General features: G+C 35.6%; 1 protein-coding gene across 6 annotated transcripts in view; it reads left to right on the forward strand.

Annotated features, from left to right (window-relative positions):
- Nlgn1 (neuroligin 1) overlaps positions 1–17,142 on the forward strand; it is a 649,761-nt gene that overhangs the window by 575,522 nt on the left and 57,097 nt on the right. The gene's annotated exons all lie outside the window — the stretch shown is intronic.

The following is a 17,142-nucleotide window of genomic DNA, read 5'->3' on the forward strand; positions in this document are numbered from 1 at the left end:
AATTTTTTATAGAAGTCAGTGATAATGTGCAGATGTAATAACTCAAGTATTTTGTTCCTAACAAGTTAACAAAGCAAAGATACTTCTGTATGTATGCTCAATATCCATTTATTGATTGTCTGCTCTGGGGATTGAACAAAGTTCCCAATAAAGTATACATAGAACACAGACATGTAGTTCCTGCCATGATTCACTGTTGCTTAGTTGTGTGTTTTGTCTTGTCTTCTCCCCAGGCCTAAAAGCTCATAGGGATGCTTATGTGGTGGCATGTGTCCCCAGTGTACTTTCCATGAAGAATTTCATGGATAAACATTTGTTATTTATCAATGGTGAGCTTGAGCTATGACCTTCCTTCTTTCATTTATTTTCTCACCCTCTCTTCATCCCCAGGGACCTTTCACTCTGTGCACATAGAACTTTTCGCCATTCCCCACACTGACTTGCATTTCCCCTTCTCCAGACCTTGAGTATTCATAACTTTTGCTAAAAATGTGCAATATTTCCCTCTATCCATTAACAATTCTTCTACCAAGACCACGTAGAAGTGGTTTTACTTCAAACATGTCACTATTACAGCACTTATCTCATTGCTGTGTAACTAATCGTTGACCACTCTAAGCTACTTGAAGTTTGATTTGATTTTTTCTTTGTATTCACAGTACCCAAGAAAATGCCTACTGCTTAATAGATATTCAGTAAGTGTTGAATCCAATCTATTTGATGAAACACACACAATATATACAGTTATTATTTCTTACATTTGAAACACATATGTCAAACATCCCCTATTTATCACCAACTGTATAACATAGGTTATTTTGATAACAGGGTAATTTTGAAAGCATGGTAGAAATATTTATGTCTCAGTTTTTTGATTTATCAGGTAGTTAAAAACAGGTATCCATCCATAATCCCTAATTCTTTTTTTATTTTTTTATTTTTAGTTATACATGACAGTAGAATGTATTTTGACATATTGCACATATGTAAGGTATAACTTATTCTATTTAGGCTCCCTCTCTTGTGGTTGTATGTGATGTGGAGTTACCCTCGTCCTGTATACAAATACAAGGTTAGGAAAGTTATATCCAATTAATTCTACTGTCTTTCCTAGTTTCTTTCACCCTCCCTTCCCTTTATCTCCCATTGTCTAGTCCAATGGGATTTCTATTATTCTTCTCTCTAACCTCCCTTGTTTGGGGTTAACATCCATAAATGTGAGATAATAATAGGTCTTTGATTTTGGGGGATTGGCTTTATTTCACTTAGCATGATTATTCCAACTTCATCCATTTACCGGCAACTGCCATAATTTCATTTTTCTTTATGGCTGAATAATACTCTATTGTGTATATATGCCACATTTTCTTTATCCATTCATCCATTGAAGGACAGCTAGGTTGTTACCATAACTTGGCTATTGTAGTTGAGCTGCTATAAACATGTATGTGACTACGTCACTGTAAGTATGCTATTTTGAAGTCCTTTGGGAATACAACAAGGAGTGAGATAACTGGGTAAAATGGTGGTTCTATTTCAGGTTTTCTAAGGAATCTCCATACTGCATTCCACAGAGGTTTGCACCATTTCAGACCCACCAACAATGTATGAGAGTACCTTTCTCCCCATATCTTCACCAACATTTATTGTTACTTGTTTTCTTTATAAATGCCATTCTGACTGGAGTGGGATAGAATCTCAGTGTAATTTTAATTTGCATTTCTCTTATTGCTAGAGATGTTGAACATTTTTTCATATATTTTTTGACCATTCTTATTTCTTCTTCTGTGAAGTGTTTGTTCAGTTCCTTTGACCATTTATTGATGGGTTATTTATTTTTCTGGTGTAAGTTTTTTGAGTTCTTTGTATATCCTGGAAATTAATGCCTCTATCTGAGGTACTGATAGTAAAGATTTTCCCATAATCTGCAGGATCTCTGTACACATTCCTGATTGTTCCATTTGTTGTGAAGAAGCTTTTCAGTTTGATACCATCCCATTTATTGATTCTTGATTTTACTTGTTACACTTCAGGAGTCTTGTTGAGGAAGTTGGTTCCCAAGCTAATAGGATGGAGATTTGGGCTTCCTTTTTCTTCTAGTAAGTTCTGAGTCTCTGGTCTAATGTATAAGGTCTTTGATCCACTTAGAGTTGAGTTTTGTGCAGGATAAGCTATAGGGGTTCAATTTCAGTCTATTATATACAGCACAATTCCTAATCCTCATGCCATCAATGACTCACATCTCTGGTGAAAGATAAATTGAGAGATGAAATAAGTAAAAGGGTTACAGACTAGGGAGAAATGAAGAGTTGATGACAAGGTGACAAAAGGAGAGATCTACTGATAAATCAGTCATTTTATGTTGTGACACAGCTATGTCCAAATTTATATATAAACATTTTTAAGGTGACATGTAACAGTACAAATAAACAATTTTATAAGGTATATGTATTTATATGACTTTTATATAGTAAGCATATATTTATTTATAAATTTATATTTAAAATAATAAATACATAATAAGTAATATGAATTTTTACTATTAGATTATATCATTTATAGACATAAATTTACTATAATACTAAATAAATAATATATTTATATCATTAAATAAATATAAAATATATTTATTTCATATATATTATTTCATTTAATGCATATTAATATAATATATACATATAAGTATTTTTAAGGTGACATACAGCAGTTAGTACAAAGGAGCAAATAAGATGATATATAATAATTGAAAAAAGTTGGGTACATTGTCCAAGAATTAATCATTACTATACAATTAAACAGTATAATTCTGTCTGTGATTGCTTCCCTTTCATTTTTCCTTTTCAAGGCCTACCTCTGCTTTTCAGATTTCTTGGAGTAACTTTCCTACATACTTTCCCCCTCAAAATTCTTTGACTTAAAATCCTCCATGCTTAAGTTGGGAAAGGGACCATGGGTCTTCCCATGATACTCCTTCCAGGAGTATCTGCAATCAAGTAAGAGAGATATTACCTTGAACCAAAGAAGTAAGTTTTGAACTGTGAGGTTTTAGGCAGTAGCAAAAAAATAAGGGCAAAAAGAGTTTTCTTAACTCCATGAGCAAGAAATTCTTGCCACTCCACTGGTTCCGTCCTGTGCCTCTTCATAATGTTTTCCTAAGGGATAAAAAAAAAAAAAAAAAAAAAAATTGTTGTTAAGTAGGAAATAAGCTGTGGCTAAGGTTATTCCATATTACCATGGGAAATATAGTAGAGATGACTATATGGGAAGACAAAATGAATAACTTTTTATAAAGATAAAACCTAAAAGATTATCCATTTTTCATTCCTAAGTGTAATACCACTGTGCTATGTCCATAAGATTACTATTTTAAAGCTGCAATTCAGAAATCATGTGTTGAAAATTCTTCCCTGTATTGTTTCATAATGTCATTATACTCTTCATTTGTTCTATTAATTTACATTAAAAATTAATTTAAAATCAGTAGTCATCCCAGAGGTTAGAATACATTTTATTTTTTCTGTTGTTTATCTTCATTTACATAATTAATTGCAACCCATGCCAGCTGATGATGGTTAAATGGAGTTTGTTTTGTTTTGTTTTGTTTTTTGGTACTGGCGACTGAACTCAGGAGCACTTGACCACTGAGCCACATCCCCAGCTTATTTTGCATTTTATTTAGAGACAGGATCTCACTGAGTTGCTTAGCACCTTGCTTTTGCTGAGGCTGGCTTTGAACTCATGATCCTCCTACCTCAGCCTCCCGAACTGCTGGGATTACAGGCATGTACCACCTAAATGGAATTTTTGTTCACCTGATTATGATTCTTTTTTACTCCTGTTACTTATGTACTAAGTAAGGAAACACAAAGTGCTGATAAAATTCACTTTTCACAACATTTTCCAAATTACTAAAAGCCCAACATCTTAATCAAAACTGGAGAGACACTCTCCATTATTCTTTTATCTATATACTCTACATGGATATTCTTCAATATTTCCAGTTAAGGCAAGATAATTAGATTAGTATGAGGTAAAGCAAACCCAGATGTACAAAATAATGAGGCTATTTGTGGAAGAAGAATTAAATTTTGATAAATGCATTTTAAATACACAAAAACCAATTAAAAGAGACACAGAGAGAAAAGGTTATGTTTCTTTAAAAAGAAGTACATAGATATAGTTATAACATTAACTTTTAAACCCCAAAGAAATTTTGGTGAAAAAAATATAACCTCCTCTCTTTAAAAATAAAGGAAATTACGTGTAGAAAGTTTTAGTGTACTTCTCATGGTCATGTCTTTTATTCATAAACACAGCTAGACCCAAACACAAAATTCTTGACTTTCAGATTAATTCCCTTTCCTTCGGATATAATAATTGTTGAAAAGTGATGCTCAAAATAGAACATCACTCAACCTTATAATCTCTCTCTTTTGGAAGATGTAATCTTTTAAAAATATCTTTGATATTTCAGACATTATTCTTAACATCAATTTTATCATTGCCTTGGTAAAACTTAAGTTTAAATGATCCAGGAAGTAGACATCTGAATAATTAAGGCTATATTATATCAATATTCAGAGAGACAATATGGAAGAAACAGGACAATATATCAATAAAAGAACTGGCAGATGTTTAGAGATGAGTCTGTTGGTAAGACTATCTATTCCTCAAGCCACATTCTCTCTGAATTTGGACTTGAACTTAGTAGGGGATTAGAGAAATATCTAGGTGCTGAATCTATTGAGAAGGCATGAGAAGACAGACTTCCTTAAACAAAAGGAAATGCATTGAGACTGAAGTGGAAAGTCACAGAATCACACACAGGGTAAAGAACCAAACTTGGAAACTAACAGGAAGCCGTCTGGCGAAGGAGGAAAGCAGAACTATATGTACAGTTTATATCAGGGCAGAGTGCACAGTACTCATACGAAGATGAATAGATTCCAAACATTTTCAATCTTTTTGTAGCTGCATTCAAGATTTAAATTCTAAAAATGCAGAACCCAATTAGCCTGATTTGGATAACAACCACAATCTCTTGGCTAGGAGAGAAGGGTGACTAGAATACAATTGTGCCAGTCTGTGCTGAGTAAGGACAATATAGGTTTCCTAAATGCACTAGAGATCATTGTTAGGAACTACAAATAGATTATGGGAAGTCAAAATCCCACAAACATTGAGAGAGAGAGAGAGAGAGAGAGAGAGAAAGGAAGTGTGTGTGTGTTAGTGGAGTAAAACAATCTGTGGTTAAAACTGTTTTAAAGTCACATTTTTTTCTGATTATAAAAAATATCACATTTACTATAGAGAATTTGAAAAATGCCAAAAAAGAAAGAAAGAAAACTTAGTCACTTATAATCCCAAACTATCTAGTATTGCCATCCTGAGTTTTTTTCTTTTCTTTTCCTTTTTACAAATAGTTATACATACAGTTATATAAACAGACACTAAAGTAAAAGTTGAGATACTCCTGTATGTGCATTTGTTACTTAATTGATCATTATTTCTGCACATGATTAGTCTTCAAAAACATAATTCCATTAAACAGATGATGATATACAATGTATTCATTCCACATTGTTATACATTTAGGTTAGTAAGAAATATAACAGAGGAAAAAAATAAAATAGTTAATGTTTTTGAGCATGGACTGTGAATTAGACCCTCAGTAGAGTACTCTATATGAAGCTTCATTTTATAAAATTGGAAAATACCGCCCAGAGAGGTGAAATTCTCCAAAGTCAAAGAGCTACTAACTGTAGAGTTGAGATTATAGCCCAAGGTTATCTTTTTTAAAAAAGCACTGTTTTCAAGTTCTAAAAGATGTGAACTAACTTAAAGAAGGGACCAAGCCTAGACAGGATGGAGGGCTGTTCCAGAGCTCAAAAGTTTTGGAAGTCCATTTCCAGATGATCACTTCATTAGGCAGATAAAGATTAGAGAAGGTATGCCTTGCAGTTAGGGTCCAAGGTAGAAGAGATGTCAAACACATGGTCTGAGAAATTCATGGAAAGCAACTCTCTCTAAATTATCATCCTGGTGATACAAATTCGACAGTTTTACTTCCATAGAAATTCAAGTTCAAATGGCATTCATTAGGTGCCTTTGATGTGCCACGCACAGTTCTAGAAGTTTTTCTAACATCTCGAAGCAACTTATATGAAAATATATCCAATAGATAAAAAATAAGTGATACTTTTATAGAGGTAGCATCTGCAAAGAAAGAAATAAACATGATAGGACCGTAAGGATTTGCCCATAGTTATAGTAAAGTCAGTCTGGCATTTTTTCTTGACAATAGACTTTACTAGATATCTCTACATGCAGAACTCTCCCTGAAGACTGGATTTTCGGGAAGGATTTTTACAGCTCCTGATCTGACCTTACGTGTAATACTAATGCATGAATTGAATTTGAACCCTATGCCTCTGTCCTTGTTACTTGAGACAAATTACTTAATCCTATTTCCTCATCAGTAAAATGAGAGACGGCAGCTACTTGGAGCTAATGCAAGGAGGAAGAGTAACCACTCCAAGATTCCTAGCACAGAGTACGCAATGAGTAATTAATAGCTGTTAATGATTCAGATACTGGCTACTCAATTTTTGAGACTTAAATACGAAGACCTCAGTCAATTTGTTCAAACACTAGTGCACAGCTAAAGTTAAAATTGCCACATCCCGACCTAAAAACAGACTTCCTTCATTTTTTTTTCTTATTTTACACCAAATATAAACTGCATTCTTATTGTACACAGATTTTGTATAGATGCTTTGGGACAAGATGTGGCCTGACCATCAAAAACTGGTACCTAGAGTATAAAGTGGAGAATGCTTCCATAGAATATACTTCAGAGAAGATGCTGTATGTTAAGCAGAGGAAGATTAAGTTCAGTGAATAAGGCTCACAATGCAACAATATTAACAACATCTTTCTTTTTATATAAAAACACTTTTACCTGAGACTAAAGTCTCACCCCAACATCCCTGTCAGCCACTGAATTGAGCAACTTCATCTTCCTTGATCCTAACCAGACCACTTAGTCCTCCCATCATGGTGTATTCTCTTTGGCCATCAGGCACAAATAGTCCAATCATATCAAGTAGAAAGTACAGCTAACCTTTTCCTCTTAACCTAGAGAAGTAATGTCCTCAGGATCTACAAGTGTGCATATCGCGGGGTGGAAATCAGGCCTGATTTGTTCTTGGCCTCATCTAAAGCCTCATTTACTGAGAGGTACTGCTGGGATTGACTCCAGGTCTCCCACCTACCATCTCTGTCTTCTCTTAACTGCTCCAAATCACCTCAACTCAGAAATGACAGTCACTTGCTGCTTTCTCACCCCACGGATAAGAATTGAAAATTACAGCCTGGAGATCCATGAATTGCAATGGATGAGGTCTAACCAGCTAATTGAAGGCAGATTTTTTTTCCCCTTGTGATTTCTGTATTTGCTCAAATTTCTCTGCATTAGTTTTCTCTCTCTGGCAGGCTTTGAGGACTCTCGTTTCTTCTGCTTTCCTCTGTTTCCATTTCATTTCCCATCTTTCTTCCCTTCTCCTGTTGTACTCTCAATCCTCTTCTTTCTTCTATCATATCCCCTTGACACATATGTCTCTTTCTGTCTCTGTGTCTCTCTACCTCTTATTTCTGTCCCTGGGATTACATTTTCTGTACAGAGCACTGATGGTACTCAAGGTATTTAGGATAAAATGACCTAGATCCAAATGTAATTCCTGTTGCTTGACTAAGTTAACCACACAAGGGTTGGTATGTCATTCTTGTTCTCTGCCTCTTTGAAATAGCCATGTCTATTTCCAAATGAAAATTCTGCTAATGATGTAGCCGGTTCCTAGTGTAGATAGGATCCAATTATCTGCAGTTTGGTGCTCAACCGCCTTTGTATCTGCCAGCCACACACCAGGTGGTAAAAATAGTGCATCTACTTTATTCCTAAGCATGAGGGTGTTTTTCTACTTAAAAAAAAAATTTTTTTAAAGGCCAGAAAAAATAGTCTTGAAACTCAGAGTATTTTACCCAAAAGGTCAAAGATTGAAAAGAATTCTCTTTCTTTCTCTTGTTAAGTTGCTGTTTTTCTGCAATATTAGCTGTGGTGTGTGCATGTGTTCAACCTGGGTTCTCTCCCTCCTCTGCTATTAGATTTTGCTTCAACTCACAATCAAGCCTGCTTTTCAGAATGCTCACTTTTCCATGGCAACGGAAACACAAGTAAAGATTTCTGGTGTTACTGTGGGAAAAAAATGAAGGAGAACCTAGGCATGACTCATGCAAGAATATGTTATTCAAGAATATATATCAGCGGCAGTAGAATAAAGGTTGACTCTCTCTTCCCTACAGAAGTCAGGGAGCTGTGCACAGCTGATGGAGGGCAGGAGGCTAACCCTCAGTGAGCAGTGAAAAATGTTGGTCCAGTAAATTGCCTTATTTTTCCATGAGAATTCTGGACTATTTTCTATAAAAGGAAATATGCCTTTACAATTTTTTTTTTCTTGAGAGAGTTGAACATGTCACTAAAAGGTGCCTGATCAGAATGTCTGTGCGATGTCCTTGCTTACTGAAGCCTGCACTTAAGATCTCTTCTATGATTATGAAAGTTCTTGGCCAGGTCTACCCCCCATTTCACATCTCTGACACTAGCAGAAATTCCCTAATGCTTCAATGACCAACACAAGAAGAGTAATTTTCTGTGCCTGTATAGTCTGGTAAAGGTTACGATTCCAATTGCTACTAAGGAATTACTTCACTGAAAGATATTTAAAATTCTTATTGGAAGGTCCACCTTGGGGTAGCCGAGACTGGTGAAAGTGTAATCTTTGTTTCTTTGAAATATAGACATTCACCCTTCCAGATTGGCTGGTGGTACATTTGTTCATGGACAGCTCCAGGGAGAAGTATTTTAGGAGAAAGCGAAACCATAGAAAACATGCTGTCCAAAGGTGTTCTGTCTCAGTACTTTCTTCTTTTGCCCAAGGCACTGCTATTCCATCATCAGCTCTGCTGCTTGAGCTGCAGTAGGAAGATATAGATCTGATATATACAGGTACACAAATACATGAAGAAAATAGATGAAAAACCAGAGAACATCTTCCCATTACTGTTCCTCCAGCATCTTCAACACAGAATTCTGCATTACATGAGTATTCCACAGGAGTTGTGGAATTGTAGTAGTAGGATTCTTTTAAAACAGGCAGATTTTTTTTATAAGGCATATGTCTATAGAATTTCCAGATTTGAATGATATAGCTATGGCTATCTTATTATTAGAGTCTTAATCCAATCATTCTCTATGAACAAAAAAATAGATTTCCATAGCAACCCAGACACAAAACAGATTTCCTGCCTAGATTCATATAATATAGAATTTCTATTGGATTCATCGTTTTAAAATTACAACGATTCTAGAGACTTTGCTGAAAGCATTAATATTAACATTCTTAGAAAGGAATTCTTACCAAAAATACATTTGTATCTTTGGATTGAACGTAAGAGACAACAAATTTGTATGTACATAAGTAAAATTTAATCATGATTCTATGGTGATTATTAAGGAACTATGGGTTATTTCTCTAAGTATCTAATTTTTCCTTTAGAGAAGTGGGGTATTTTGTCTTGTTTTTATAATTTTTGTAAAAATTAGACTATAATTACCTCAAGCCATAATTTAATAGCCTCTAACACCAGAATAGGTTTATTGTCTTTCATAAACAATGAATCAAAATATATTTTAATATTCTGAAACACTCTAGACTTGTTTCCAGAAAAAGAAATTTTCTTTGCTTAACAAAATAAAATGTAACTTAAAATTTAATTAAGCAAAAGCATGGATTAATTGTGTTTCCACTGATGTAAAGAACTTTTTATTGAATGTGCCAGCCGATCAGTCACTGGATTAGAGCATAAAATAAACTGATCCGCGGATAGTTACTGAAGTCCTATGTGTTCTCAGTGGAGTGTGCCAGATTATGTTGGTATGTGCTTCACTAAACATAGGATTTTTAAAAAATAATGAAGTTTGGGGTGAAAGTCCTGAGACAGCATAAGCTCATGAAGAAGCAGAACTATAATCAGATTATCAGGATTTGTATCTATGCATGGTAAATTATAGAAGATTGTAGTGTTTCCATGACTAACGCCCTAGAAAAGCTTCACAGATGAAAAGTTTGGTTGTCAATATGTATTCTCTTTCACCTCTAAGACAGCTTATTGTATCACCTAGCACAATTTTCCAGCTTTTGAATTTCTAGGCAGGTAAAACATTAAAATGCATATTAACTAAACTTCAAACATTTTTTTTTTTGGAGATGCCACCTGTAAATCCTTTTGGATTACTCATTTTCGGATATCATATCCTAGTCTGCAGGGGTTTATTCAAAAAAGGCTTTAAATGTGATAGCCAGCAATGAGTTGGCAGAAATAGAAAACTAGTCACATGGTCATGAGGTTATGAAGTCTCTTCATCCAGATATTATGTAATAGTACTTAACACAATGTAGTTAGCAAACTATTGTGGCACATTTATTAATTTCAATCTGACTGAAAAAAAATTTAAAAATTACATGCTTAACAAATATCTCAAGTGACATGAAAATATAATTGTGGTAATTCTACCCTTAGGAATCCACCAAAATTTCCCTCTTAAGAAAGCTAAGATATTCAAAACAAAGCACTTGAAGATGTAACATTGATTCTGTCATATTCCCTTTTCAGAATACAATTAGCCTGAGGTTAAAGCTAAATATTTAAAACATCATAATTTTCAAAAAGAAAATGGAGATGTTTAGAATTCCATTACTCACTACTACTTCTTTCATAATAAATCTCTACAACTCTCAAATTTAATACAAAAAGAAAATTTTAATTTCTGTTAACACTTAAAAATCAAAATATATGTACATACTGAAAAGAATATTTTTATGCTTAATATGGTAGTTGTTTTTAAAGTTTTCAACACCTCTGGACTTTTATATGTTTTTGTAGTTATAATATCTGTATATGTGTGGTGCTTTTGAATTTTTTAACAGCATTGATATAGGTTTTATAAATTCATAAGCTTCATGGCAGCAAGAAAGTGGGCTAAACTACCTCTAGCTCTGTCCTGCTTCCTAATTTCTATGACTTTTTTTTTTGTATCTATATAGAAACTATTGAGAAAGATAACAAAGTTGTTTGCATTTTTAGAAAGGAAATACAGTGGCATTTAAGTTCTGATTAGAGAATGCATGCTGCTTTAATTTTAATGTTTCCACACTGTAGTACAAAGAAAGACACTGTTTTTAAGAATGTATCCCAGAACTTCTAAGGTCAATCTCAAAGGATCTTTGAGAGGATTTCTGAAATAGCTACATGTCAAGTGCTTCCATTTGGTGCCTGGTATCTGGTACCCAAAGCAGTGGCCATTATTATTTTCACTAAATATCCTAATCAATATAGATGCATCTGATATGAAAATTTGATAGTTAATTTGGTCGGCCTGGAACACAAACACAAAGCAAGCAACTGAAAAAAAAATACTTCAATTGTTAAAGTCCAAATGAATTAAGCAAAACTTTGCAGATATGATGATATTTGTTTCAAACCAAAAATAAGTGCACGTGATCTGATTTTAAATAAAGCTGCCTTATGCATTATCAGAATAACCATAGAAAATCTCCTAAGCAGGGGTCTTTAAAGCCCTGAGAAGATGTATTCTTTTCTTCATTTCGTCTCCTTGGGTTTGCAGTAACAGGAGAAAAATCAGGTGCTGGGTTGGGCTTCATGTTAGCTTCCAGCCACTGAGGCCAAGGAGGCAAAACTGTGAATCATTTTAGCTCCAGTACCTTTCCCTCTTTCCAGAAAGAAAAGCCTTCCCTCACAGGCTTCCCCTCAATCCTTCACTTGCTCAAGAGGTCCATGACAGCTGCCTACTGAGGACCTCACCCCCACACACAGAAGACTGCCTGTGGTCCACCCTCAGCCCCTCACTGCTCTTCAGACAGTGCTCCATGGACATGACCTCTAGGGTCTCAGCAGGCTTTCCTTTCAGCTCCTGCTCAAAGAATGATTGACAAGTGCTCTGTTGAGAACAGCTTGCTGTGCTTCCCTTCAGAACTGGCAGTGAGAAGAAAGTGTGCAGAGTGGGGTAAAGAGCATCAGAACCCAGGCCACACCATATGTTCCCGTCATTGTCAAACTGATAACCTCTCTGAGACAGGGGTGTGCCTTTGTGTACCTAGCAACACCACGGAAAGGGGCTGGCAAAAAAATCAAATCTCAATCAGCATGAGCCTCCTAGATTGTCTGAGATAGCCTGGTTGTGGTTAAAAATTTGAAGTATGATGTCCTGCATCCTTGCTTTATCCTTCCTTTCTCCAGACTCTGCTCTAGTCTCAAGGTTACAACAGAAACACACACAAGTTGGGCAAAGACTCATGACAGGCAAAACATCCCACCAACCCCAAAGAGTGCCCGTGGAGCTTTTCATGGGAGAAGGGAAAAGATATTGAAAGTTTGCTCTCTGCTTTTCTTCCACAGTGTTGAGATTTTTACAACTGAATAGTGCTTACATTTTGCATCTTTGAAAAACTAACTGGATTCTAAGAAGAGTGGAGAGAACAGTAATAAGAAATATCTGGATGCTCAGGCCTAGTGTGTTAGTGGTTAGACTATATACAGAGAGATGGGATATATGACAACTCTACATTGTTTTTTTTTTTTTTTTTTTTTTTAAAGAGAGAGTGGGGAGAGAGAGAGAGAGAGAGAGAGAGAGAGAGAGAGAGAGAGAATTTTTTAATATTTATTTTTTTTTAGTTCTCGGTGGACACAACATCTTTGTATGTGGTGCTGAGGATCGAACCCGGGCTGCACGCATGCCAGGCGAGCGTGCTACCGCTTGAGCCACATCCCCAGCCCCAATCCCTACATTGTTTTGTGTAGCTCATTCACAAGGCCGAGGGCTAGGTTTGGAAACAAAAAGTGGTAAGAAGTAGCAACAGAACACTTGGTCATTGTACCCTATTATGTTTTCTCTTGCAGCATTCAGTTCTCATGCAGGATGAGACTCTTGCAGGTTCTTAAGCCACAGACAAAGGATGAGGCATACAGTAGACACTCAGACCATATCTATCTGTTGAATATATCAGTGCTAGGATACACAAAGAATGCAAAGCTGTTCTTAACTCAATTAGAAATAAAGTGAGTGTTTTTTTATAAAGAAATTAATTCATATCATCTTGCCAAAACAATTGTGTGAGGTGAATAGATTTTATGTCAGTCCAAATGTATACATATGGATGGCTCCTACATATGGATGTCAGAGGCTATGAAAAATTCCCACTCTGAGGATATTTATTACTCCAGAACACTTTTCTTATCATATTCTTCAAATAAGACAGTCAGAAATAATTGTCCCCAAAGACAGTTGCTTGTATCCTTACATAGTTACTAATATTTTTTTGCTTGTATATCATGCTGCCTCACCAGACTACAATTTCTAATTCCTCTTTGAACCCCTCATGGCACCAAGCATAGAAATTTGCACATTCTAGGCCTTTAGTAAAAAGTTGAATTAACATTCTTATTAGAGATATACAAATGCATTTCTCTTAATTCAAATGTATGCAAACTAGAACTGCTTGCCAAATTTTAATTAGTAAATAATGAAAACACTGCGTGTATTTGCTTTGCTTTCTTTGAATACTGCCTATATTTTTTCAAAGCCCTTAACACATTGTAAAACAAAGCTTTAGCAAAAGACAAATCCATTTGTTTTAACAGAGACTTCTTATGAATGCCTTTTAATGACATGAATGAGTGATGTAAAATGGGCATCTGCTCCCCATTATTTCTAGATCATGAAAATATTATTCATTTCCAATTCTATGCTTCCTGCATGGTCACCCAAAGGAAAGGAGACGTCTGACTTTACATTCTCATTTTACATAGAGATTAGTCTGTGGGAGGAGAGGAAGGATGGTTGCATTGGATCAGGTTAAATTTTATTTCCTTTAGCAAAGTTGGACCAAATATGTGAAGCTAAGAGCCAGGGTGGACAAGATATATGATTTGTTATCTCAGCTTAACAGGAGTTTATTCAGACAAGAAGAGTTGGTCATAGAAATGGTATTCGTAGGTAGATGATTCACCATTAATGTCACTGACATGACCTTCGTTTCAAACACCCAACTTAAATCTGATCAGCATTACCTTAGAGAGTTAAGTCTAGTATCATATATAGTGCAGGTTTTCACTGAAAGTTCCCCAAACCATCTCTAATATTACTGGCACATTGCTGACCTTAAGTAGCTTGCATTCATATATCTGGCACATTGCTGACCTTAAGTAGCTTGCATTTATATATACCATTCAAAAGTATACCATTATTGCAAGATAGTGCCATTACAGGGGACAAGGAGAATGATAATTTATCAACCAAGAGAGCCCTGAAATTAAGCACAGTGCTTAGATCCTCAATTCAATCAGCAAAGGCCCAAAGGAAATCATCAGCAGACCCAAAAGTAGTGAATGTTCATCTTTCTTTTTCTGTTTGTGAGGGTCTCCAATATCCAGCAGCAGAGAATAACATGTGTCTAATCCTAGTGATACAGCAATTAGGAACAGCTCCTTTTGTTTTGATGATTTGTTAAATCCTCCCTCCATCTTTCCTTCTGACTGCACCATTACTGTATTTCCTATTGTAATCTTTAGTGCTATTCATTATACATGCTTCACATCAGTGTTTGGGAGAGCATCTCAGAGTTTGTGGTTTTTCAGTACATTTTAGCATAAAAATAATTATTCATCACATATTTTCAGCTAGTTTCTCCACCACACACTGGCAAGGAAATTCCTGCACATAAATGCCTAATAAACTGGTTAAGTCAGATGAACAATGTGTTTATTTGATGAGACATATATTGTCACTTTGGAGAAAGAACAATGTTGGCCACACTAATAACTATCCAGTGCCTATTTGGGTGCCTATCTGATACCGCTGGCTACCGGTGACGAGTTCTGCCCCCTCACATGTTGAAGTACAGCATTAGAGAAGCACACTGAGGCAAGCGTATAAATCAGGATTTATTTAAAAAGGGGTAAGTCACACAGACCTCTCCCAGGAGGGAGAAGGGGGCCACAGCTGGTACCCTGATATCCCAAGAAGTAAGAATGTTTGGCCTTTTTATATGTTCTAGGCTTCCTTTGTTCTCCTGCTCTCTTCCCCTTATCTTTCTCCTTCCTGCATATGTGATTATAGGCCCAGGAAATGTGGGATAGCAAAAGGTAGGAAACAGGTGGGCTGAAGGGTCCAGGGAGGAGTGATGGGCAGGGGCAGGAAGGGGGTGTAATTAACAGCTTCCTGTAGGGAAGGACAATCCCTGGGACAGGTTACCTTAGCAACTGGTTGGAGGCAGCCTGGTTATCTTGATAAGGGTTGAGGAAGGGCTCTGAAAGAATTATCATTTCAATTCCTCCATTCTCTAGATCTGGTCCTCACCTACCCACCTGTCTACTTCTGGCTTAGTATCTGCCATTCTACCTTTGTCTCATTTCACCTTCATCCTCATCACCATGTCTTGGGCACCCTGGCATTTTCCTTCCTCCTAGACACACCAAGATTACTCCTGTCTTAAAGACTTTCTTTTGCATTTTCCTGAGATATTCTCTATACAGATCATTTTTGGTAGGTTCCCCATTAACATTTATATCTGAGTTCAAATACCATTCCATAAAATTCACATCAGCTATATCCTCCAATCACGTCTCCATACTCTACCCTCAGTTTTCATCTCTCACATCCCCTTATTTAAAAATAATGTATCATATCATGAATCACTGTCTGAATTCATCACATTATTTTCTTATTTATTTCCTGTATATTTCTCTCTCCCCACTACAAATGACATAAGGGATCAAAGCCCTTCTTTATATTGTTTCCTGTTTTATCTCTAGCCCATGGATATGTGCCCAGCACACAGTAGGTATACAACAACTATCTGTGGGATGAATTGACATGCCTTCAAAGTCTATTGTACAGAGCATTAGTGGATGTAACTGGTGTCAGCGGTGATGGGCAGGTGCCCACTGCATATTTTCCATGACTGCACTATTGCTCTATTTCTTTCTTATTGTAATCTTTAAAGCTTATGCATTATACATGCTTCAGGTCAATGTATAGAAGAACATCGCTAAGACCTTGAAATGTCACAGAATTTAGAAGCTGCAAAAAGCTGGAGGCCCAAAGAAAATGAGATCTGCAGTCTCTCTGTTAATAACCAGCAAAACAAAGACAGATGCAATGTCTTTCTAGTGCTTTCCCTCTCCCCACCCTCCCTCATCTGCTCAGTGCTCAGGGATCTAAACTGCACTCTTCTACTAGCCTTATAGCAAGTAGCAATTTTAAAATTATGGAGAAGTTTGTTAGTTTTCTATAGCTGCTATAACAAGCTATCACAATTATTCCAGAAATGAAATAAAGTAATGACCATTGTATTCTCAGGAATTAAACATTTACACTCTTTTCATTGTGTCTTTAGAATTATTATCATTGACATGTGATGAGCTTCTGAATTATGTAGTAATTAGTTTTTTCTGATATGCTTAGTAAGTTATGAAATAAGTTTATAGAAATAATTACTAGTGATTTCTTAGCTTTCATTGGCCATGCAATAACAGTGTTCCTTATTAAAAGTGTTAATAAGCACTTTACATATTTACAAGCATTCCTTTAGGTGGTCCTTCTTAAACAATGCCTGTACCCTTAATAATGTCCCCTTATTTACAAGTCCCTTTGGTGCCTTTTCTGGTTTTCCAGATAGCAAATATAAACCTTCTGGGTTTTTGTTTTGTTTTTCTATTTCTTAAAAAAATAACAATAAGTTGTATACAGTTAGGATTAACATTGGCTATACATATTACAGAAAACCCAAAATAAAAGTGTCTTTTAAAATTGGTGATTTTAGTTTCTCAAGTTAAAAAAAAAATCATGAATGGTCAGCAGGATAACCAAGGATTCTATAATCCTAGCCTGGGTTCCTTCTTCAAGGCCATCTTATTGATCAATGTGATTTTTTTTTTTAATTTCACCAAACACTTAAATTTGTATTTTATTGTCTAAACTTTACTTTAGGAAATGTAATCTTTTTT

The sequence above is a fragment of the Urocitellus parryii genome, chromosome 2 (genome assembly GCF_045843805.1).
Source record: "Urocitellus parryii isolate mUroPar1 chromosome 2, mUroPar1.hap1, whole genome shotgun sequence".
Lineage (NCBI taxonomy): Eukaryota > Metazoa > Chordata > Mammalia > Rodentia > Sciuridae > Urocitellus > Urocitellus parryii.